At 35.8% G+C, this 24,409-nt stretch overlaps 1 pseudogene; it reads right to left on the bottom strand.

The window, feature by feature from the left end:
• Nucleotides 1-6,933: 6,933 nt before the first annotated feature.
• LOC106982798 (olfactory receptor 9K2-like) lies at nt 6,934-7,767 on the bottom strand (annotated as a pseudogene).
• Nucleotides 7,768-24,409: the final 16,642 nt, after the last annotated feature.

The following is a 24,409-nucleotide window of genomic DNA, read 5'->3' as shown; positions in this document are numbered from 1 at the left end:
AAGGAGAGATAAAGGTCTTCCCAAACAAACAAAAACTGAAGGAATTTGTCACCACTAAACCAGCCCTACAAGAGATCCTAAGGGGGATCCTGTGAGACAAAGTACCAGAGACAACGCTACAAGCATAAAACATACAGACATCACAATGACTCTAAACCCATATCTTTCTATAATAACACTGAATGTAAATGAAACAAATGCGCCAACCAAAAGACATAGGATATCAGAATGGATAAAAAAACAAGACCCATCTATTTGCTGTCTACAAGAGACTCATTTTAGATCTGAGGACACCTTTAGATTGAGAGTGAGGGGATGGAGAACTATTTATCATGCTACTGGAAGCCAAAAGAAAGCTGGAGTAGCCATACTTATATCAGACAAACTAGACTTTAAATTAAAGGCTGTAACAAGAGATGAAGAAGGGCATTATATAATAATTACAGGGTCTATCCACCAGGGAGAGCTAACAATTATAAATGTCTATGCGCCAAATACCGGAGCCCCCAAATATATAAAACAATTACTCATAAACATAAGCAACCTTATTGATAACAATGTGGTAATTGCAGGGGACTTTAACACTCCACTTACAGAAATGGATAGATCATCTAGACACATGGTCAATAAAGAAACAAGGGCCCTGAATGACACATTGGATCAGATGGACTTGACAGATATATTTAGAATTCTGCATCCCAAAGCAACAGAATATACTTTCTTCTCGAGTGCACATGGAACATTCTCCAAGATAGATCATATCTTGGGTCACAAAACAGCCCTTCATAAGTATACAAGAATTGAAATCATACCATGCATACTTTCAGACCACAATGCTATGAAGCTTGAAATCAACCACAGGAAAAAGTCTGGAAAACCTCCAAAAGCATGGAGGTTAAAGAACACTCTACTAAAGAATGAGTGAGTCAACCAGGCAATTAGAGAAGAAATTAAAAAATATATGGAAACAAACGAAAATGAAAATACAACCATCCAAACGCTTTGGGATGCAGCGAAGGCAGTCCTGAGAGGAAAATACATTGCAATCCAGGCCTATCTCAAGAAACAAGAAAAGTCCCAAATACAAAATCTAACAGCACACCTAAAGGAAATAGAAGCAGAACAGCAAAGGCAGCCTAAACCCAGCAGAAGAGGAGAAATAATAAAGATCAGAGCAGAAATAAACAATATAGAATCTAAAAAAACTGTAGAGCAGATCAATGAAACCAAGAGTTGGTTTTTTGAAAAAATTAACAAAATTGACAAACCTCTAGCCAGGCTTCTCAAAAAGAAAAGGGAGATGACCCAAATAGATAAAATCATGAATGAAAATGGAATTATTACAACCAATCCCTCAGAGATACAAACAATTACCAGGGAATACTATGAAAAATTATATGCCAACAAATTGGACAACCTGGAAGATATGGACAAATTCCTAAACACCCACACTCTTCCAAAACTCAATCAGGAGGAAATAGAAAGCTTGAACAGACCCATAAACAGCGCAGAAATTGAATCGGTTATCAAAAATCTCCCAACAAATAAGAGTCCAGGACCAGATGGCTTCCCAGGGGAGTTCTACCAGACGTTTAAAGCAGAGATAATACCTATCCTTCTCAAGCTATTCCAAGAAATAGAAAGGGAAGGAAAACCTCCAGACTCATTCTATGAAGCCAGTATTACTTTGATTCCTAAACCAGACAGAGACCCAGTAAAAAAAGAGAACTACAGGCCAATATCCCTGATGAATATGGATGCAAAAATTCTCAATAAGATACTAGCAAATCGAATTCAACAGCATATAAAAAGAATTATTCACCATGATCAAGTGGGATTCATTCCTGGGATGCAGGGCTGGTTCAACATTCGCAAATCAATCAACGTGATACATTACATTAATAAAAGAAAAGATAAGAACCATATGATCTTGTCAATCGATGCAGAAGGCCTTTGAAAAAATCCAGCACCCTTTCTTAATAAAAACCCTTGAGAAAATCGGGATAGAAGGAACATACTTAAACATCATAAAAGTCATTTATGAAAAGCCCACAGCTAACATCATCCTCAATGGGGAAAAACTGAGAGCTTTTTCCCTGAGATCAGGAACACGACAGGGATGTCCACTCTCACCGCTGTTGTTTAACATAGTGTTGGAAGTGCTAGCATCAGCAATCAGACAACAAAAGGAAATCAAAGGCATCCAAATTGGCAAAGATGAAGTCAAGCTTTCACTTTTTGCAGACGACATGATATTATACATGGAAAATCCGATAGACTCCACCAAAAGTCTGCTAGAACTGATACATGAATTCAGCAAAGTTGCAGGATACAAAATCAATGTACAGAAATCAGTTGCATTCTTATACACTAACAATGAAGCAACAGAAAGACAAATAAAGACACTGATCCCATTCACAATTGCACCAAGAAGCATAAAATACGTAGGAATAAATCTAACCAAAGATGTAAAAGATCTGTATGCTGAAAACTATAGAAAGCTTATGAAGGTAATTGAAGAAGATATAAAGACATGGAAAGACATTCCCTGCTCATGGATTGGAAGAATAAATATTGTCAAAATGTCAATACTACCCAAAGCTATCTACACATTCAATGCAATCCCAATCAAAATTGCGCCAGCATTCTTCTCGAAACTAGAACAAGCAATTCTAAAATTCATATGGAACCACAAAAGGCCCCGAATAGCCAAAGTAATTTTGAAGAAGAAGACCAAAGCAGGAGGCATCACAATCCTAGACTTTAGCCTCTACTACAAAGCTGTAATCATCAAGACAGCATGGTATTGGCACAAAAACAGACACATAGACTAATGGAATAGAATAGAAACCCCAGAACTAGACCAACAAACGTATGGCCAACTCATCTTTGACAAAGCAGGAAAGAACATCCAATGGAAAAAAGACAGTCTCTTTAACAAATGGGGCTGGGAGAACTGGACAGCAACATGCAGAAGATTGAAACTAGGCCACTTTCTCACACCATTCACAAAAATAAATTCAAAATGGATAAAGGACCTGAATGTGAGACAGGAAACCATCAAAACCCTAGAGGAGAAAGCAGGAAAAGACCTCTCTGACCTCAGCCGTAGCAATCTCTTACTCGACACATCCCCAAAGGCAAGGGAATTAAAAGCAAAAATGAATTACTAGGACCTTATGAGGATAAAAAGCTTCTGCACAGCAAAGGAAACAACCAACAAAACTAAAAGGCAACCAACAGAATGGGAAAAGATATTTGCAAATGACATATCGGACAAAGGGTTAGTATCCAAAATCTGTAAAGAGCTCACCAAACTCCACACCCGAAAAACAAAAAACGCAGTAAAGAAATGGGCAGGAAATATGAATAGACACTTCTCTAAAGAAGACATCCGGATGGCCAACAGGCACATGAAAAGATGCTCAACGTTGCTCCTTATCAGGGAAATACAAATCAAAACCACACTCAGATATCACCTCACTCCAGTCAGAGTGGCCAACATGAACAAATCAGGAAACTATAGATGCTGGAGAGGATGTGGAGAAGTGGGAACCCTCTTGCACTGTTGGTGGGAATGCAAATTGGTGCAGCCACTCTGGAAAGCAGTGTGGAGGTTCCTCAGAAAATTAAAAATAGACCTACCCTATGACCCCGCAGTAGCACTGCTAGGAATTTACCCAAGGGATACAGGAGTACTGATGCATAGGGGCACTTGTACCCCAATGTTTATAGCAGCACTCTCAACAATAGCCAAGTTATGGAAAGAGCCTAAATGTCCATCAACTGATGAATGGATAAAGAAATTGTGGTTTATATACACAATGGAGTACTACATGGCAATGAGAAAGAACGAAATATGGCCCTTTGTAGCAACGTGGATGGAACTGGAGAGTGTGATGCTAAGTGAAATAAGCCATAGAGAAAGACAGATACCATATGGTTTCATTCTTATGTGGATCCTGAGAAACTCAACAGAAACCCATGGAGGAGGGGAAGGAAAAAAAAAAGAGGTTAGAGTGGGAGAGAGCCAAAGCATAAGAGACTCTTAAAAACTGAGAACAAACTGAGGGTTGATGGGGGGCGGAAGGGAGGGGAGGGTGGGTGATGGGTATTGAGGAGGGCACCTTTTGGGATGAGCACTGGGTGTTGTATGGAAACCAATTTGACAATAAAAAGTATTATAACTAAAAAAAAAAAAGAATAGCATAGTCCAATATCATCCAATATTACAACACTTTACAATATTTAATCAGTTCAGTTTCTCCAATCACTATTATAATCTAAATCTCATAATAAGAAGTTGAAACTTTCCAAAGAAAGGACAATGAAGCAAGCTCTTGGTGCTTCCCCACAGATGCTTAATGTAGTCATTTAAATTTAATATCAGTTTGTCAGCTTTAATATAAGTAAGTTAATGAAGTTTTAAACAGTGCTTAAAATGACTTGCAACTATCTGAATCATGATAGATGTCAGCATGCTGAATGTCAGCATTCTGGCAATAGAAAATATTATTATAAATGAACTCACCAAAGTTCTGCATCATTACACTAAACATTAAGTAAGCATTAACAGTACATAGCATTTAAAGACCAAATGCAGCACATTGTTATAGGACAACCAATATATGTGCATGTCCAAAAACTAGTAACCAGGGAAGATGAATCATCACACATAAGAGTGTTTAAGGTGTCTAATGTAATCTTCAGCCTCTTAAGATCATACGAATATTAAAAGATTTCTGTATGTGGATTTTTAGGTGCAGTTTTAAAGACCCCTCAAAATAACAACATGATGTATATGTTGTGGAATATAACCTGCAAAGTCCCTTGGTTGTGGCAGTGTTTCATTAACATTCCATGAAACATTGAAAAATAAAAGACATGCCAACAAAGGCCAACAAAATGTTATAAGCCATTGCAGTGTTTTGATGGAATTTTGATGGCATAAGTAACAAGACAGGTATAAATTAGGCTCTACTTTTCAAATAAGGCCTGTGAACCCAGGAACATTAGCAAGGAAAATGTTTATGGCAATTGAAAGAAAATTACAGAGACCTTATTTAGCACCTTTTAAAGCATTCTGCCTTGGTTTTCAACTTTCCCAGATTCCTTCAAGCATATGAAGTGGTTTCAGCAATGCCACTCGTGAGGTTATGCATTGGAATACTGCTGTTATGACTATAAAACAGGATATACAATCAACCAGACTAAAAACTAAAGCAAACAAATCCAGGCTGTATTCTAATCCAATATTCAAATCTTTTCCCCAACAGTCTTTAGTGACTCACACTTGTTAGATCTACCACAGAGTGACATTCTAATACTAAGGGGCATCTAGTGGAAATAAGTAAAATCTAAGCCTACTTATTAATTCCAGACTAATAATAACCAATGCCAACAGTCACTTTCCCAAGGATGATCTGGATTCCTATTTCTCTCTCAAATGATGTTTTTCTGGATATCATTTAAACAGTAGCATACGAATACCAAGAAAAATGGTAGATTCATTCACAAGTTTAGGGAGGAGGGAATAAATACAACTTTGATTTCTAAAATCAATCACTTTGCTTCTCTCCTTTTATTTCCTAAATAAAAAACTTATTTATCAAGTCTCTTACTCTAATAAACATTAACCCATAAAGATGCTTGCCATTATACATTCATCATAGGAGGCTTTTACATAAACAAAACCAGAAAAAAAGAGACCTGATAAAATATCAATATTTTATATTAGGTTGAGTTTGTGTCTGTTTTATATAGACTGGAATTAAGCACTGTAACTGTTTGGCTGAAGTATTATTTATATCAGTTGTAAAATCAGTAACTCTGACATGAATTTCTCCATAATTTGGCCTCCCTCGACATCTTGATCACATTTTAAAGTTACCCTATATCAAACTAATCCAAACACTCTCATGCATAGACAGAATAACACGCGTATGCATGCACACACATATACTTCAAATAATCATAGATATTATTGTAAGGATTGTGATTTTTTTTTAACAGATTTTCAACCTGACTTTATTTCTCTATGGGGTTTTTACTAGTTGCATAGTCACCACCAATGATTTGTATTATCCAAATGATACGGGGCATCAGCTGTAAAATACCATAAGCATCCTAAAATATACTCACAGTATTAGAGCAAAGTAGGGATGACCATCCCATTCAAAGAAAACCAAACAAAATGTCGTAATTTACCAAATCACTACAATTTTCCCTTGTTCCCTCTTTGGTCCCTTTAATTCAACAAGGATCACTGGCTATTCTACCTTTCCATTTTTTTCGTTATCTTATTTTCATGCACTCACGTCTTTGGAATGACATTAAAAACAAAACACAGAATTAGCATTTATACTGAATATATTTGCATATAAAACCTGGTCACACAGTTTCTAAGTTAATCGTACTAGGTATTTTCTGTATCTCAATTTTACTTAGGTATACAGGGAAGAGAAACATTAAAATTCTATACTTCCCCATTTGCATAACATATTAATACCTGGAGACTAAGAAATATATAACTCCTTGTAGAAATATGCCAATGTTCATGGGTGTCCAGAATTTTCATATTTAACATTGCCTCGAGGAAATGTGAATAAGTTATTTGGAGCATTCTTTATGGGAAATTATTAATGCTGTGGAATAAAAGAGTTAACATGCTTTGTTTTGTTTTGTCCTTTAAACAGCCTGAACTTTAAATGTCTGAGTCTAGAAGATCAAGCAGACAAAATCAATTGGTACAAGAAACAGTAAAACAAGTGGAAGCAGATTTAAAGTAAAACTTTTTCTTCCATAGGACTTTTCTCATGGCATCTTTAACACCCTTATTTCTCAGAGTAGATTAAAGGGTTCAGCATAGGTGTGAACAAAATGTAACATACTGAAGCCACTTTACAAAGTTTAAGGTTATTGGGAGGTGTGAAATTGACAAAGGAAATAGTCTCAGAGCAAACTTATGATCCCCAGGTGGTAACTGCAAGTGGAGAAGGCTCTTTTCCTCCCTTCACTGGAGTGCATCTTTAAAACTACAGACACAATATACATGTAACATACCACAATAACAACTATTGTGGGCAAAATAATGAGGACAGTCAGACTGAACGACACCATCTTATTCATAAAGATATTGGAACAGGAGATCTTCTCAACTGGGTTTGATCACAATAGAAGTGATCAATGACTCGGGAAGCACAGAAAGACATTGAGAATGTTACACTGATTTGAAGGATGGAACTGACCCAGCCACAGAGATAGGAACCAGCCACCAACTGGATACAGAGGCTTCTTGACATGCAGACAGTGTAGAGGAGTGGATTGCAGATGGCGATGAAGCGGTCATAGGCCATGGCTGCCAAGACAGAGGCCTCGGTGACCATGAAAAATGCATAAAGAAACAATTGAGTCACACAACCTTCAAAGGATATGGTCTTTTTGTGAGATAGGATGTTGACCACGGCTTTGGGTACAATAACAGTGAAGTAGGAGAGGTCAATGATGAGCAGATTGCCTAGGAAGAAATACTTTGGTGTGTTCAGCCGGGGATCAATCACAATGATGTCAGTCATGCTCAGGTTCCACAGAAGGACCATCCCATAAACAATCAGGAATAGTAGGAAAAGGAGACTGTGGAGCTCTGGACAGACCCTGATGCCTACAAGAATGAAGTCAGTCACTTCTGAGTGGTTGTCTCCTCCCTTACCACCCATGGCAAATTCTATTTCTCTATTATCACATGTAACACTTCACATTAAAAGAGACCTGATAACTGAAAAAACATCTTCATATTCATTACCCCATTAAGTTTACACACATGACTCTGTAATTGTTAGATGTCATTTGTGATTTCAAACATTAAAATCTGATAAACTCCTCATAGTAAGAAAAAGGCACTTCCTTGAATTTATCACTTAGTATTTATTTTTCTCATAATAATATTTTGCTTCATTACAGTATAAAAATAAGTAAATGTAAGACAAAGAAGCTAAAAGTACATTTCAAGATAATAAGAATTTTCTACCAAAAAAAAGAAAAACCCACAAAAAACAAAAAACAAAAAAACCCTCTTACAAGTACAGGTAAATTTCTAAAGGCCCAATTGTCTCATCTAGAGATCTTTTAAAATGCAATCTGCCTTCAACTTCTGGAAATAGTCTAATTTTATTTAAGTGCAAAACTAAAATGTAAGTGATGCCTTTATATATTTTATCCTGTGAAGTTTATTAACACTGTATTTTTTCCACATAAATCTGTCAAGAAATTCATGTCATCTCAAACTTTTCTAGATTTGAGAAAAAATTAAAACTTCAAAATAAGGAGCCAATAAAAAAAGGTCAACTGTGTAAAAGAATAGATTAGATAGCAAAGTTTATTGATTAGATAGCAAAGTTTATTGATGGTTGGAGCTCATTAGTATTAAGAATAAATATTTGGGGGGCGCCTGGGTGGCTCAGTTGGTTAAGTGTCCAACATCAGCTCAAGTCATGATCTCACAGTTGGTGGGTTTGAGCCCCGTGTCGGGCTCTGTGCTGTCAGTTCAGAGCCTGGAGCCTGCTTCAAATTTTTGTCTCCCTCTGTCTCTCTCTCTGTCCCTCCCCTGCTCATGCTCTGTGTCTCTCTCCTTGAAAAATAAATAAGCATTAAGGAAAGCATTTTGAAATGCAAGGAAAATATCTTTTAGACATGTAGGAAATGTTCTTGGCTGTCTTATTATATATCTAAAATAGGTGTGATTCCTTTTTTATTCTTACCTAAACTTATATTGTTTTTCTATTTTATGAACTTTTCCATGGAAAACTTCAGAGATCCAAATTCTTTTTATTGCAATCTAGAAAAGAAAATGCATTTAAGAAATAAAAACTATCAGGGTGCCTGGGTGGTTCAGTCAGTTGAGCATCTGACTTTGGCTCAGGTCATGATCTCATGGTTCATGAGTTCGAGCCCCACATCAGTATCTGTGCTGACAGCTTGGATCTTGGGGCCTGCTTCGGATTCTGTGTCTCCCTCTCTCTCCGCCCCTCCCCCGTTAGAACTCTGTCTCTGTCTCTGTCTCTCTCTCTCTCTCTCTCTCTCTCAAAAATAAGTAAACCTTAAAAAATAAATAAATAAATAAATAAATAAATAAATCTATCAATGACAATGCCAAAATTAAACATCTCAAATAATGTTTAATCCCCAAGAAAATAACAACCTCCTTAAGCACAACATGACTATATTTTTCGTTGGTGGCATTGCCTACGGAGCCATAAGTTTTTATTACCTATTATTAAAGCTTGCTCTTTCTTTAGTATAATTTTGTTTGAAAACCTGTTGTGTCTGTCTTCCGGAACACCAATGAACATGGTGGACTAGGAATCTCCTTGGCTCCCCTAGAGAATTACTGGTATTTCTCTACCAAAATTAAAGTAAGTGCCAATAGATCTATGAAATCAAGCTACACAAAAATCTCTGCCTCCATGCTGACATGTTTTGCAAACCTTTGAATGAAGATGGGAGCAAAATGGAAATTTAAGACCAGTAACAAGATTTCCCAGTCTGTGACAACCTGCAAAAATAGTAGCAGCTAAAATCCATGGTAGCGGTAGTTTTTTCCAATCCTGTGAAACTATTTCAGAAAATAGCAGCATGAAGTTTTTTTGAAGTTTGGAGGAAACAGTCCCCCTGAGAGAGGACTGAAAATAAGTTAATTACAATTTCTTAATAAGGGCAAACTCCAGGGTCATCCCATGAGGGCTACAGGAGGAGTGAACATTCAGTATTATTTCTTAACCTGTTAAATACTCTTGGGACAATTACAAAATTATTTTGTACAAGACTCCTTGTTAGAAAGTATTTTTCTTTACAGTAAGCTAAAGTTTACTTCTCTGGAACTCTTATCAGTCTGATTGGCAGAGGCTTTAGCCAAATTTAAGGTAGGACATTGACTATCTCTACTTGATCCTCTAAATGACAGCCTTTCAAAATTTAAAAAGACAGATACACTCTTGACCCATAGTTTTCTCATTTCTGGATTTATTGTCTTTATTTTTTTATTAAGCTGTCCCTTCAAGCTGCTATTAGGTGATTTTTATCCTGCCAGTATCTCTGTCAAATAATCCACTGTCAACGTTTGACATCACTCTTCCTATAAACTATCTCCTTGAAATATCACTCTCTATTTGCAATTTATACTTCTTTTAAGGCATATAAGACTGAAAGATTTTTTCACATGTTGCCTCATATTCATCTTGCAGTCAAGGGCAACCTTTTTCTTTCCTTTGTTCTGTTTTGGCCTTATGTGAATTGCTTCTAAGCCAGATGTTCCTCATCTTGTTCTGTGGATTTTTCCTACACCTTCTTTTTCCACACACCAGTTAGCAGTATTTTATACTTAGCCTCTTTTTATATTTTAGTCTATTGGATGTAGCCTAGATTCCTATGTTATAAAAGTCAGTTCTAATACATTTGTGGATCCTCTACTATTACACAAATGGAAGTTATATCATACAGACTTCTACATTTTCACTGAAATAATTTTGGTGCAGAAAAAAATCAAGATTTCTTAGTAAAGACCCCCTCCAGATTTATGAAGATCCATTAATTAATTTTAAAAATGTACACTTCATAAATCACTGTAAATGTCACCTTTTTTCACAGACTCTAAAATATCTCATTAAAATAAAAACTCAGTATATGATAATCTTCTGAATATTACCTTAATCAGAAAAAAGTTTCAGTTCACTTCTCCTGATTCTGGACTCACCAAACAACTTTGTGAAATCTAAGAAGATATCAGGGCAAATTATCAGATATAGTCCAGGCCTTGTGATATGTATTCAGAACTACAAAATTAATATATAAAATAACCTTATATGTGTTAGTCAGTTGGTCTATGGATAGGCTCAATAGTCATCTCAGAAACTGTTCATATGTGTGAGATGAATATCATAGTTCTAATTCATAAAGCAGAGAATCCAGAGGTTTTCACAATCTAGTTTCATGTATTAGTTTTAATAATCTGGGTCCATAATGTATATTTCCAGCTTCAAGTCTTACCCTTTCATCTCCTTAAATTTATACTCAGTTTCCATAACACTTGAATAGATCTTGAAGTTTCATGACTCCCCAATGTTACTCTTGCCTTTCTTTGTTCCCTGAATATCTCTTAGCTCACTTATGTATTGAAATTACTTGTTAATACCATCATAAATACGTCTAAACTCTTCCCTTCACATATTCATTTACCACCATTACTTAAAATGCCATGGTTAATTTGAATTTTGTGTACAGAATGTAAAACCTAAGTGCCTATGTGGATGTCCTAAGGATATCAAACAAACTCATGCCAATCCCTCTTTCAATCCTGACTTAATGTCATACAAGTGAATAGTCAAGACAAGAGTAAACACAAAGAATAATTACTTGTCTCCCAAAGTAATGGATTTTTATCAATGATAAAAGTCATGAAAAATCATGAAAAAAAATTTAGACTGTATAGAGTGAAACCAAGAAATCATCTTGATGGAAACACCAGTGATGAGACAAATACACCTGTACAAAAGATGAAATTATGTTACTCTTAGGTGCTTACCTTGTCAAATATAAAACACAGAGGTCTAGCTTCCTCTCCTTCTCATCCAACACACACATGCACACACACACACACACACACACACACACACACACACTACATTTGCTAATGGTGACAACTTTTTTTCAGTGTTTATTTTGTCCCATTATTTTGTTTTCCTTTTTCAGAGATTTATATATATTTGTACTCTTTTGTGTTTTATTTTTTATTTTTTGTAGTTTCAAGTTTTTATTTAAATTCCAGTCAGTTAACATAGAGTGTAGTATTGGTTTCAGGTGTAGAATTTAGTGATTCTTCACTTACATACAACACCCAGTGCTCATCAAAAGATGCATTCCTTGATACCCATCACCTATTTAACCCATCCACCACAAACTTCCCCTCTGGTAACCATCAGTTTGTTCTCTATACTTAAGAGTCTGTTTTATGGTTTGCCTCTCTCTCTCTCTCTCTCTCTCTCTCTCTCTCTCTCTCTCTCTCTCTGTCTTTGTTTCTCTATGTTCATCTGTTTTGTTTCTTAAATTCCACATATGAGTGAAATCATATGGTATTTGTCTTTCTCTGAATGACTTATTATGCTTAGCACAATACACTCTAGCTCCATCCACATGATTGCAAGTGGAAAGATTTCATTCTTTTAGTTGGCTGAATAATATTCCATTTTGAGTGTGTGTGTGTGTGTGTGTGTGTGTGTGTGTGTGTTCCTTTTCCATCCATCAGTTGATGAACATTTGGACTCTTTCTACAATTTGGCTATTGTTGATAATGGTGCTGTAAACATTGAGGTGCACGTGTCACTCAAATCAGTATTTTTATATCCTTTGGGTAGATACCTAGGTATTTATAATTGCTGGGTCATAGGGTAGTTTTATTTTTAACTTTTTGAGGAACCTCCATGCTGTTCTCCAGAGTGGGTGCACAGTTTGCATTCCCACCAAGAGTGTAAGAGGGTTCCCCTTTCTCCACATCCTCGCCAACATCTGTTGTTTCCTGTGTTCTTAACTTCAGCCATTCTGACAGGTGTGAAGGGATATCTCATTGTAATTTTGATGTGCATTTCCCTGAATATGAGTGATGTTGAGCATCTTTTCTTGTATCTGGTGGCCATCTGGATGTCTTCTTTAGAAAAATGCCCATTCATGTCTTCTACCTATTTCTTAACTGTACTATTTGGACGTTGGATGTTCAATTTTATAAGTTTATACATTTTGGATAGTAACCCTTAATCAGATATGTCATCTGCAGATATCTTCTCCAATTCAAAAGGTTGCCTTTTAATTTTGTTGACTGTTTCCTTCACTGTGCAGAAGCTTTTTATCTTGATGAGGTCCCACTGGTTCATTTTTGCTTTTGATACCCTTTTCTCAGGAGACACGTCTAGTAAGAACTTGCTTTGGTTGATGTCAAGAGGTTATTGCCTGTGTTCTCCTCTAGAGTTTTGATGGTTTCCTGTCTCACATTTATATCTTTCATCCCTTTTGAATTTATTTTTGTGTATGATGTAAGGAAGTGGTCCAGTTTCATTCTTCTGCATGTTGCTGTCTAGTTTTCCCAACACAATTTGTTGAGGAAACTGGGTTTTTTCCACTGGATATTCTTTCCTGCTTTGTTGAAGATTAATTAACTATGTAGCTGTGGGTCCATTTCTGGGTTTCTTTTCTGTTCCATCGATCTATGTGTCTGTTTTCTTAAGAGTACCATACTGTCTTTATCACTGGAGCTTTGTAATATAACTTGAAATCTGGAATTGTTATACCTCCAGTTTTGCATTTTTTTAAAGATTTTTTTGGCTTTCTTATGTGCTTCCATACAAATTTCAGGATTGGTTGTTCTGGCTCTTTGAAAAATGTTGGCGGTATTTTGGTAGGGATTGCATTAAATGTGTATATCGCTTTGGGTAGTAGATATTCTAACAAATTTTTTTTTCTTCCAATCCATGAGCATGGAATGTTTTTCCATTTCTTTGCATCATCCTTGGTTTCTTTCATCGGTGTTTTATAGTTTTCAGAGTACAGATCTTTCACTTTTTTGGTTAGGTTTACTCATAAGTATCTTATAGTTTTTGATGCACTTGTAAATGGGACTAACTTCTTGATTTCTCCTTCTGCTGCTTCATTATTGGTGTATAGAAATGGAACAGATATCTCTACATTGATTTTGTATCCTGCGACTTTCCTTATTTCATGTATCAGTTATAACAATACTTTGGTGACAGTCCTTTGGGTTTTCCACATAGAATAAAATGTTGTCTGGGAATAGTGAAAGTTTGATTTCTTCCGTGCTGATTCGGATGACTTTTATTTCTTTTGTTGTCTTATTGCTGAGACTAGGACTTCAAGTACTATGTTAAATAACAGTGGTGAGACTATACATCCCTGTCTTGTTCCTGACCTTAAAGTAAAAGCTCTAAGGTTTTCCTATTGGGGATGATATCAGCTGTGATTTTTTTCATAAGTGGCCTTTATGATGTTCAGGTATATTCCCTCAATCCCTACTTTGTTGAGGAGTTTTATTTAGAATGGAAGCTATATTTTATCAAATTCTCTTTCTACATCTATTGAGAGGATCATAATGTTCTTCACCTTTCTTTAATTAATGTGGTATATCACTGATTGATTTGCAAACATTGAACTACCATTGCAACCCAAGAATAAATCCCACTTGACTGTGGTGAATGATTCTTTGAATGTACTATTGGATTTGATTTGCTACCATTTTGTTAAGAATTTTTGCATCCATGTTCATCAGAGATATTGGTTGGTAGTTCTCTTTCTTAGTGGGTTTTTGATGGTTTTGGATTTAGGGTAATTCTAGCTTCATAGAATGAGTTTGGCAGTTTTTCTTATATTATATGTTAACTTTAAATGGTAGATATTGGGGTGCCTGGGTGACTCAGTCAGTTAAGCATCCAACTTCGGCTCAGGTCATGATCTCACAGCTCATGGGTTTGAGCCCTGCATCGGGCTCTGTGCTGACAGCTTAGAGCCTGGAGCCTGCTTCAAATTCTCTGTGTGTGTGTGTGTGTGTGTGTGTGTGTGTGTCTCTATTCCTCCCCCACTCATGCTCTGTCTTTCTCGCTCCTTCAAAACTAAATAAAAACAATTTAAAAAATTTAAATAGTTGGTATAAATAAATAAATAAATAAATAATAAATAAATAAATAAATAATATTTTGTAGAATTCTCCTGGGAAGCCATCTGGCTCTGGACTTTTGACTCGTGGGAGATTTTTGATTACTGATTCAATTTCTTTGCTGGTTATTGGTCTGTTCCAGTTTTCTATTTCCTCCTGTTTCAGTTTTTGTAATTTATTTGTTTCTAGGAATTTATCTATTTCTTCCAGATGGCCCAATTTGTTTGCATAAAATTGTTCATAATGTTCTCTTATAATTACTTTTACTTTTGTGGTGTTGGTTGTGATTTCTCCTCTCTGGTGATCTTATTTATTTTGATACTTTCCTCTTTCTTTTTGATAAATCTGGCTAGGGGGTTATCAATTTCATTAATTTTTTCAAAGAACCCGCTCCTGTTTTCATTGATCTGTTCTATTGTTGTTCTTTGTTTGTTTGTTTCTATATCATTTATTTCTGCTGAAATCTTTATTATTTCTCTTCTGATGGCTTTAGGCTTCATTTGTTGTTCTTCTAGGTGCTTTAGGTGTAAGGTTAGGTTGTGTGTTTGAGACTTCTTGCTTCTAGTTCCCTCTTATGACTGCTTTTGCTGTATCCCAAAGGTTTTGGATTGTTGTGTTTTTCATTTGTTTCCATATATTTCTTTTTATTTCTTCTTTAATTCCCGATTAACTAGTTCATTTTTTAGTAGAATGTTTTTTTAGTACCCATGTATTTGTAGTTTTTCTGAACTTTTTTCTTGTGTATGTGGTTGGAAAATATGTATGGTATGACTTCTTTTTTTTTTTTTTGGATGTTTTGAGGTCCAAATATTACATAGTATGTGATCTATTTTGGAGAATGTCCCATGAGCAATCAAAAAGAAAGTGTATTCTGCTGCTTTATGATGAAATGTTCTGATTATATCTATTAAGTCCATCTGGTCCAGTGTGTCATTCAAACCATTGTTTCTTGTTGATTTTTCTGTTTAGATGATCTGTCCATTGATGTAAATGGAATGTTAATGGCCCCTGCTATTATTGTATTATTGTCAAAGAGTTCCTTTATGTTTGTTATTAATTGTTTTATATATTTGGGTGACTCCAAGTTTGGGGTATAAATATTTATTTGTTGGATCTTGTTAGACAGACCCTTTTATTATGATAGAGTGCCCTTTTTCACTTCTTGTTACAGTCTTTGTTTTAAAGTATAGTTTGTCTGATATAAGTATTGCTACTTCAGATTTCTTTTGATATACATTTGCATGGTAAATATTTCTCCCTCCCTTCATTTCAATCTGGAGGTGTCTTTAGGCCTAAAATGAGTCTCTTATAGGCAGAATATAGAGGGGTCTTGTTTTATTATCCATTCTGATAACCTATGTCTTTTGATTAGAGCATTTAGTCCATTTACATTCGGTATAACTACTGATAGATATTATTTTATTGCCATTTATTACTGGTTTTGTTGTTGTTTTTGGAGATTTTTTTCTGTTCCTTTTGACACTTTCTTACTCTTGGTCTTTCTTTCCCACTTAAATAGTCACCTTTAATATTTCTTGCAGCTCTAGTTTAATGGTCACAAACTCCTTTAGTTCTTGTTTGTCTGGGAAACTCTATCTCTTCCTCTATTCTGAATGATAGTCTTGTTGGATAGAGTATTTGTGGCTGCATATTTTTCCTATTCAGCATGTCGAATATATCATGCCATTCCTTTCTTGCCTAACAAGTTTTTATGGAGAGATCTGCTCCTAAAATGGTTTGTCTTTTCTTTCAAGTTAGAGGCTTCTTTTTCTGTTTTTAGGATTTTTTTCTTTATATTTCTATTTTGCAAATTTAACTATGATATGTCTTGGTGTTGGCTTGCTTTTCTTAATTTTGATGGAAGTTATTTGTGCCTCGTGGATTTGAATGTGTTTCCTTCCCAGACTAGTGAAACTTTCAGCCAGAATTTCCTTGAGTAAACCTTCTATCCCCCTTTCCCTCTTTTGTGCAGCTTCATGATTTTCCATAATTCTGACTTCTATATCACTTATTCATTCCTCTGTTTCTTCCATCCTTGTGGTGATTATATTCAGCTGGTTTCAAATCTCAGTTATTGCATTCTTGTTTGCCCTCATTAGTTTTAACTCTTTTATCACTGTGGTAAGGGACTCCCTGGTATCTTCTATGCTTTTCTCAAGCCCAGCTAGGATCCTTGTTTGTTGTTTTAAATTCTGGATCAGGCACATTACTTATATATGTTTCGATTAGATCCCTGGCTATGACCTTTTGTTGTTATTTCTTTTGGAATGAATTCCTCTATCTTTACATTTTATCTAGGTTTCTGTATTCTTCTCTGTGTTTGGAAAGCCTGTTATGTTTCGTATTCCTAAAAGTAATGGCTTTATGAAGACGATAACACATATGGTCCAGGGCCTGGGGCTTCAGGAAGTGTCTGTGCTGTATCCTGAGTGCATTCTGCTCCTGTGTTTTGGCTCCTCTATATCTCAGTTCAGTCTTCTACTGAGTTTCTCCTTGCTTTCCATGGAGAGTATTTGGACCCTGCCCAGAGTGTGTCAAATTTTAACTATGTGTGCTCTGGTCTGCTTGTTAAAAGAGACCTGATGCTATTTCCACTAGAACTGAAGCTTTGAAGAACTTCATGGACAATAAACGTGTACCTGTGGGGATTTGTGCTGGTCTTCTGTGCTGGTTCCCAGGCACACTTACCCAAGAAAAGAAGCACCTGCATAGAACAGGTGTACAGGGCTTGTTATAAGCAGTTTAGGCCATCACTGTTACTGCTATGCTGCTTACTGTAGTTAGTTTATGTTGAGGGGTGGGAGGTGGATATGGCACCCACGAGCTACTTTGTCCCTAGAGAGGGTCATCTTCCAGATGCACTTGGAGAAGGGGGAAACATCTCTTGCTATGTGTCCCAGGAGACCCTCAGACTGCAACTTCTTCCCCCAGGTTTTCTACAGGCCTTTTCCACAGGAGCACTGCAGTGCCCTTGGGGCTCTATACCAGCCATACTGTGGACCTCTAAAACTCCAGACCTTGAACCCCACTGGTTGAAAAATCTCACAAAAACCAGCCCCTCTCATTTTTATGTTCTCACTGGCTTTAGGGAAGTGTTTCCCTTGTGCAATCCCCTGTATACGTGTCTCTCTCTCTCTCTCTCTCTCTCTCTCTCTCTCTCTCAATCTCTCTCTCTCTCCTCTGTCCATAACCAGGGTCCCTCTCCTCCACAGCACCCATGATCCATTTATCACCCAAACCACATCCCCTCACTTCCTACCTTCCACAATATGGCGTCTTCCTTCCCTCTAGTTGTACAATTTGTTCTGTCAGTCCTCAGGTCAATATGTTGCATATTCAAAATGATTTGACATTTATGTAGCTGTGTTCCAGGGATGAGGCAAGCCGAGGGCCCTCCTACTTGTTTGCCATCTTAGCTCCTTCCCACCTGTCACTAATGGTAACAACTTTTAATAAGCTCCATTCCTACTTATCAAACTTCTGTAACTAATAACACTATGTTTTCAATATATAAGAAATATTTTTAATCTAGTGCTTGAAATAATCCTCACATTCATCTTTCTTTCTTTTTTTTCACTGCTATAGTTATACTTCAAATTTGAAACCTCCTCATCTCAACTTGAGTATAGTAATAATAATTTAAAAATCTTACATGGTTATCTTGGCCTTCTCAGCATTCGTTTTTTAAGCTTCCAGATTATTGTTTTCTAAAGCACTATTTTCAGCATGTCACTCTTTTCTTAAAAGATTTTGCTAGTTCCCAATTTCTAGTTAGCAAATTAGGCCTTCTACTACTCTCCAAATTATAACCTCATGAAATCAATGGGCCGCCTCACTTTGCATCCACTCATCTTGCTCAGTCTAGGCTTAGCACCCTGACATGAATTACCCACAATTCTCTCTCCTTCAGTCTAGTTCTAAATTCTACCTACATCTAATACTCAGTTCATATCTGTCCAAAATATACTATCTTCTTGCTACAGTAAGCAACTTTGGCACCACGTCTTCACATACTTTTTCAATATAATTATAGTTATCCTTATATATGGTTGTACCTATTTATACTTTGATTATCTCATGCATATCATTTTACAATCCTAACAAATTTTCTGCTGCCATAAGATGGAATAAATTTCTCTATAAGGCCCTCTAACACTTATCACAATTTGGTATGCATTATGGATGCTCATTTATTGTTTATCAAGTGCATTTGTATATTCTTATTCTAAAATATTTTGGAATAACTTGCAACAAATGTAGTGAAAAAAGAAGTTATTGAATGTATTGAAAACTCAATTTCTGTCAAACATTTTTCTAAGCACTTTATATAGACTGCATATTTTGTTTCTCAAATCAATTTCACCAACTTGTCTCAATGTCTTATGTACTATTTTTATCATTGTAGACATGATAAAACTGAGGTGCAGAGCCATTTAATACCAAGGGGAGGAGCCCAAATTCGAATCCAGGAATTTTGGCTTCAAAACAACAGTTTTACCACTAAACAACTATAATACATTTACAAATAGCAAAATAAAAATGACATGATACAAAATTAGTGAAATTACAAACTTTACATAGATTAGGACATATTTTCTATGACTTAACTTCAAATACTTTCTCTGAAGGTATGACAATCAGGACAGAATAGAAAAGTACTCTGGATTATTTTTTTAAAAATTTTGTATTATTGGAGAAAAAATACTATACCAACATTTCAAAAAAGCAAAGTTTTCTTAGCATTAAATTCTAAAGACAACTCTACATGCAGGGCTTATTATTATGGACAAAATAAAACATTTATGCTATGTGCAAAGGAAGATTTAACATAGCTGCATACAGTAGCAGCTTTCTATAAAAGCCAAGGATATTGCACTAAAAGTTTTGTAGAAGACTAAAATAATGTGGTTGCTTTGCACACTCTTAGGATTCAACTTGATCCAAATATAAAATTTGTATTAACTACAGTGGTGTTAATAGCTTAGGTACTAATCATTTATTTAAAACAGTAAAGTTTTTCAGAGCTGGAAAGTTATATTGTGCTTTCTAACGAAAGACTGAAAGAGTGATATTTAAACTTTCTCCATTCCTTATTTTAAATTTCATCAATAAAAACATTGATTTTTTTATTACATGAAAATCACGCCATTTGAAAGAACATGGATGGAACTATCGGATATTATGCTAAGTGAAATAAATCAATCATAGAAAGAGAGGTATATGATTTCACTCATATGTGTAATTTGAGAAACTCAACAGATGAACATAGGGAAAGGGAGGTAAAAATAAGATTAAAAATAGAGAGGGGGCAAACCATAAGAGCCTCTTAAATACAGAGAACAAACTGAGGGTTGCTGGGGGGAGATGGGTTAAATGGGCATTAAAGAGGGCACATTTAAGGATGAGCACTGGATGTATATGTAAGAAATGAATCACTGGGTCCTATTCCTGAAGCCAAGACTCCACTGTATGTTAACTAGCTTGAATTTAAATTAAAAAAAAAAAAAAAGAAAGAAAGAAAGAAAAAGAAAATCTCTCCAAGATTCATCTCGTCTTCCCTATGTTTACACTACATGGGTAATCCAGGTTTAAAGGCCTCTTGTCCCCAATATAAATCCCATACGAAAATCACAGGAACAGATGAGGTGGTACCCTACTTACAGTTGAATAACTTACTCAAAATTCATACTTGTGAGAAAACTTACTGTACGTCTGCATGGAGGTAGGACTTCAATATCTTCAGGAAAAAAAGGCAGAATTTTTTTTATTAGTTTTGGAGCTATTCCAAATATAACCTGTTTTCAGATTTATAACATAGAGTCCTGGAGCAAAATCATGGAGACCTTTCTTGATATTGGAAACTTTGCAATACATGTAAGCAGTCACTTCCTCTGATGTGTCTACTTTTCTGAGCAGCGTGCATTTCTAAATGCCTACTTGAATATGTTAGTTATAAAGAAATATCTCCAGATAATGGAATGGATGACATTAATTTAGATTTGAAGGAAAAAAATTGTAGTTCTATTCTATCACAGCTAAAACCTAAATCTGATGTGATGAAGACCTTGCATTGGGGTGAATACAAAATATAAAACAGAGACTTTGAAACAGAATAAACAATATCTCAGCACACAATGAGTTCACCAAAGTTTTATGTAATTAAGATCCTAAAAATTATGTTGAGATTATGCAGCTTAACCCACATCTGAAGTAAAAAGCCAATGACAGATAAGTCATAGAAAATAAATGATAAAAAATAAGGTAACTAACCAATAAAATTAATAAATAGGTGGAAATGATTATAAAACCTGTCTCTGTTTATTTTGCATAATTCCTCTTAGAGGAAAAATAATCTTTATGCAGATATATGCAGACACATTAATGTTAATAGTAGATACCTCTGGAAAATAAGCTTATATATGTAGTGTTTTCATGTTTTGAATAGGAACAACTTTTACATAAGATATTATTCCTTTAATAGTATAGCAACTGGAATATTAATTATTTAAAAGGCTAATAGAGTTGTAGACCTAGATCCTCCCTGGAAGATTTCTTCATGATAGTACTGATGGTTAAATATAGATCTGCATATTAAATTTTTTTTAACGTTTTATTTATTTTTGAGACAGGGAGAGACAGAGCATGAACGGGGGAGGGTCAGAGAGAGAGGGAGACACAGAATCTGAAACAGGCTCCAGGTTCTGAGCAGTCAGCACAGAGCCCGACGCGGGGCTCGAACTCACGGACAGTGAGATCCTGACCTGAGCCGAAGTTGGACGCTTAACCGACTGAGCCACCCAGGCACCCCTAGATCTGCATATTAAAGAAAAGGATTGGTGTATAAAGCTAGTGTCATGGATATTTCAGCTAGAAGTATACACACAATATACACCACATATCAAAATAGATATCATGATGTAAAGTTCACCAAAGAAATGGTTAAATACCTATGTTACAACTTATCACACATCACATATATGGAACTTGTTGAACAAAGGCACCTACAGTAGCAGAACAGGACCAAGCTTCAATTCTTTTTCTTTGTGTAGGAATTCTTCTCTCCCATCTTCCTCATCTTCCATAACTAGAGTGCAGGAAAGCAAAAGGAGAGCAGGGAAATTCTTATTTAATGGATACTGTTATTATGATCTACCAAAGCTGCTCACATGCCTTGTAAATCTTGAAAAACGACTATTTCACTGATGGGTCTCTTCATAAACCCTCCCCAGCTCCTGAATATCTCTCCCCTATGCTTCCTTTGGATCTATATGTCCATCACCAGATGAATGGATAAAGAAAATGTGACCCATATATACAAAGGAATATTATTTAGCCATTAAAAGGAAGGTAATCCTGCCATTTGTGACCATACAGATGAACCGTGGGGACATTATGCTAAGAGAAATAAGTCGGGCAGACAAAGACAAATACTGTATTATCTCACTTATAATATGGAATTTTAAAAAGGCAACCTCATAGAAACAGAGTAGAATGATGGTTTCCAGGTGCCAAGAGGTGGGGAAATGGTTGAGGATAGTCAAAGGGTGCAAACTTCTGGTTATGAGTAAGTTCTGGGGGCTTTCTATACAGTATGCTGCCTACAATTACCAGTACTCTACTGTATACCTGAATGATACTAAGAGAATAGATCTTAAATGTTCTTACCACACACAAAGAACATTTTTAAAAGAATAACTGTGTGAGATGATGGATTTTTAAACTATTCTTATTGTGGTAATCATTTCATAATGTATACATATATCAAATCATTATGTTATACACCTTAAATGTATGCAATGTTACACGTCAAGCATATTTCAATACTACTGGAAAATAATGATAACAACAAAAGCCAATATTCAGATATTATGATAGAAAGTCAATATATTTTACATTGCATTAACATTCACACATGTATTCATAATGAAATAAAGAGGAAATGCTTGTAAACTGTTTTTGCATTTGTTTTAAATGTTTATTTGTTTCGTTTGAGAGAGAGAGCAGGCATGCATGATCAGGGGAGTGGCAGAGAGAGAGAGAGAGAGAGAGAGTCACAAGTAGGCTCTGCCCCATCAATGCAGAGTCCCATGTGGGGCTCAATCCCATGAACAGTGAGATCATGACCTGAGCCAAAATCAAGAGTTGGTTGCTTATCTGACTGAGCCACCCAACCATCCTGTTTGTTTCTTTGAATGGAGTTGAATAATGGAGATTTTGTTCCTGGGATATTCCTGAAATCATTGAAAGAGTAACAAAGTATTCCTTGTTTCTGGTATGTAAGATTCTTTTGAGCATTTGCTAAAAAGAAAATTCTCATTAAAATGTACTACCAGTTGAGAGTGGCTTTCCAATTAACTTCACTTTCATTGCACTTCAGTCAGAGGGAGTGAGATTGGGAGCATTTGAGGGGACGATACCTGTTACTCTGTGTGGCTGCCCTGACCGTTCCTTCAGTGAACACTGCAATGGCCTTGGAAAGAGTCTCTGGGTTGGCAGCTCAGATGAATTCATCAAATACTCCTTGTGGATGTCAGTGACATGATGTGGTCAAAAATCCACACTGTGCAGTTGCATTGAGACAAACATGCAATGTACACACTAAACACAATTTAAATAAAATCTGTGTATTAGTAAAAAAAAATGATAAAAATCCCTCTTAAGAGACTAAAGCCTCCCTCCTAAGAGCTGTGGTGTGTTTGTATTATTGATCAGTGTCCAACGTGTTAAAGGGGGCGTAGATTAACTTTACACTATTCCCTCAGTTATAAGTCACTGACTTGTTTTCAGATTAGCAAACCTCTCTCTACCTCTGTCTCTCTCTCTCTCTCTCTTTCTCTCCTTGTCTCTGTCTCTCTCTACTTTTCAAAAATGAGAAAGATAAGATGAAAAAGAAACTCAGATTTATTTACAAGTACAATGATTCAAACACTGATAGGAAAAAGCAGTCGTATGATTGCTTAATGGTAACCTAGTGCGATTGATACTATTGTTCACAGTAACCCAGACTAGTCACTAATGAATGAATCACTGTACAATTTTTACGGCATACAATTTTATAGTCATTCATAATACACTTTTGGAAACACTGTCACATTTTTTAAAAACCACTTACCTGTGCTGATAGGCTGATACACAGTTTCTCCGATTACCAGAGAAGGAGAAGCATACTGTAGGGCAATGCAATTCTTTGAAAGCAAAGTTATAAAAGGTTAAGAAAGCTAGCCCATTATGAATTTTAAGCTAAATATTACTCACCTTATTCCTATGGATATAGGCTATCCAGTTAAAAACAAGGTTTACACGTGTTGCCCTACATGGTGAATACTTAGGTGATGATGATAATGATAACACAAACGTCTCAAAGAGTTCTTGCTATACAGTGATTATATTTTCACGTGAAGATATGGACATATACAACACATAAATTTATTAACTATATGTCATGGTGACTATTTACTATTCATTAAGTGGAGGCGGATCATCATAAAGGTCTTCATCTTTGTTATCTTGACATTGAGCAGATTGAGGAGGAAGAGGAAGGGTTGGCCTTGCTGTCTCAAGGAGGACAGAAGTGGAAGACAGAGAGAAAGTGGGAGGGGTCACAGGAGATGGAGGCACACTTGGTGCAACTTTACGGAAATGCATTGTAATTCTGTCTGATTTTTTGCTTTATAATTTCTCTAAAAGTGTTTCCATACAATA

Source organism: Acinonyx jubatus, chromosome B4 (genome assembly GCF_027475565.1).
Source record: "Acinonyx jubatus isolate Ajub_Pintada_27869175 chromosome B4, VMU_Ajub_asm_v1.0, whole genome shotgun sequence".
In the NCBI taxonomy this organism is placed as follows: Eukaryota; Metazoa; Chordata; class Mammalia; order Carnivora; family Felidae; genus Acinonyx; species Acinonyx jubatus.
Note: the sequence above shows the minus strand (reverse complement) of the source record. Positions and strands in the feature narration are given on the sequence as shown.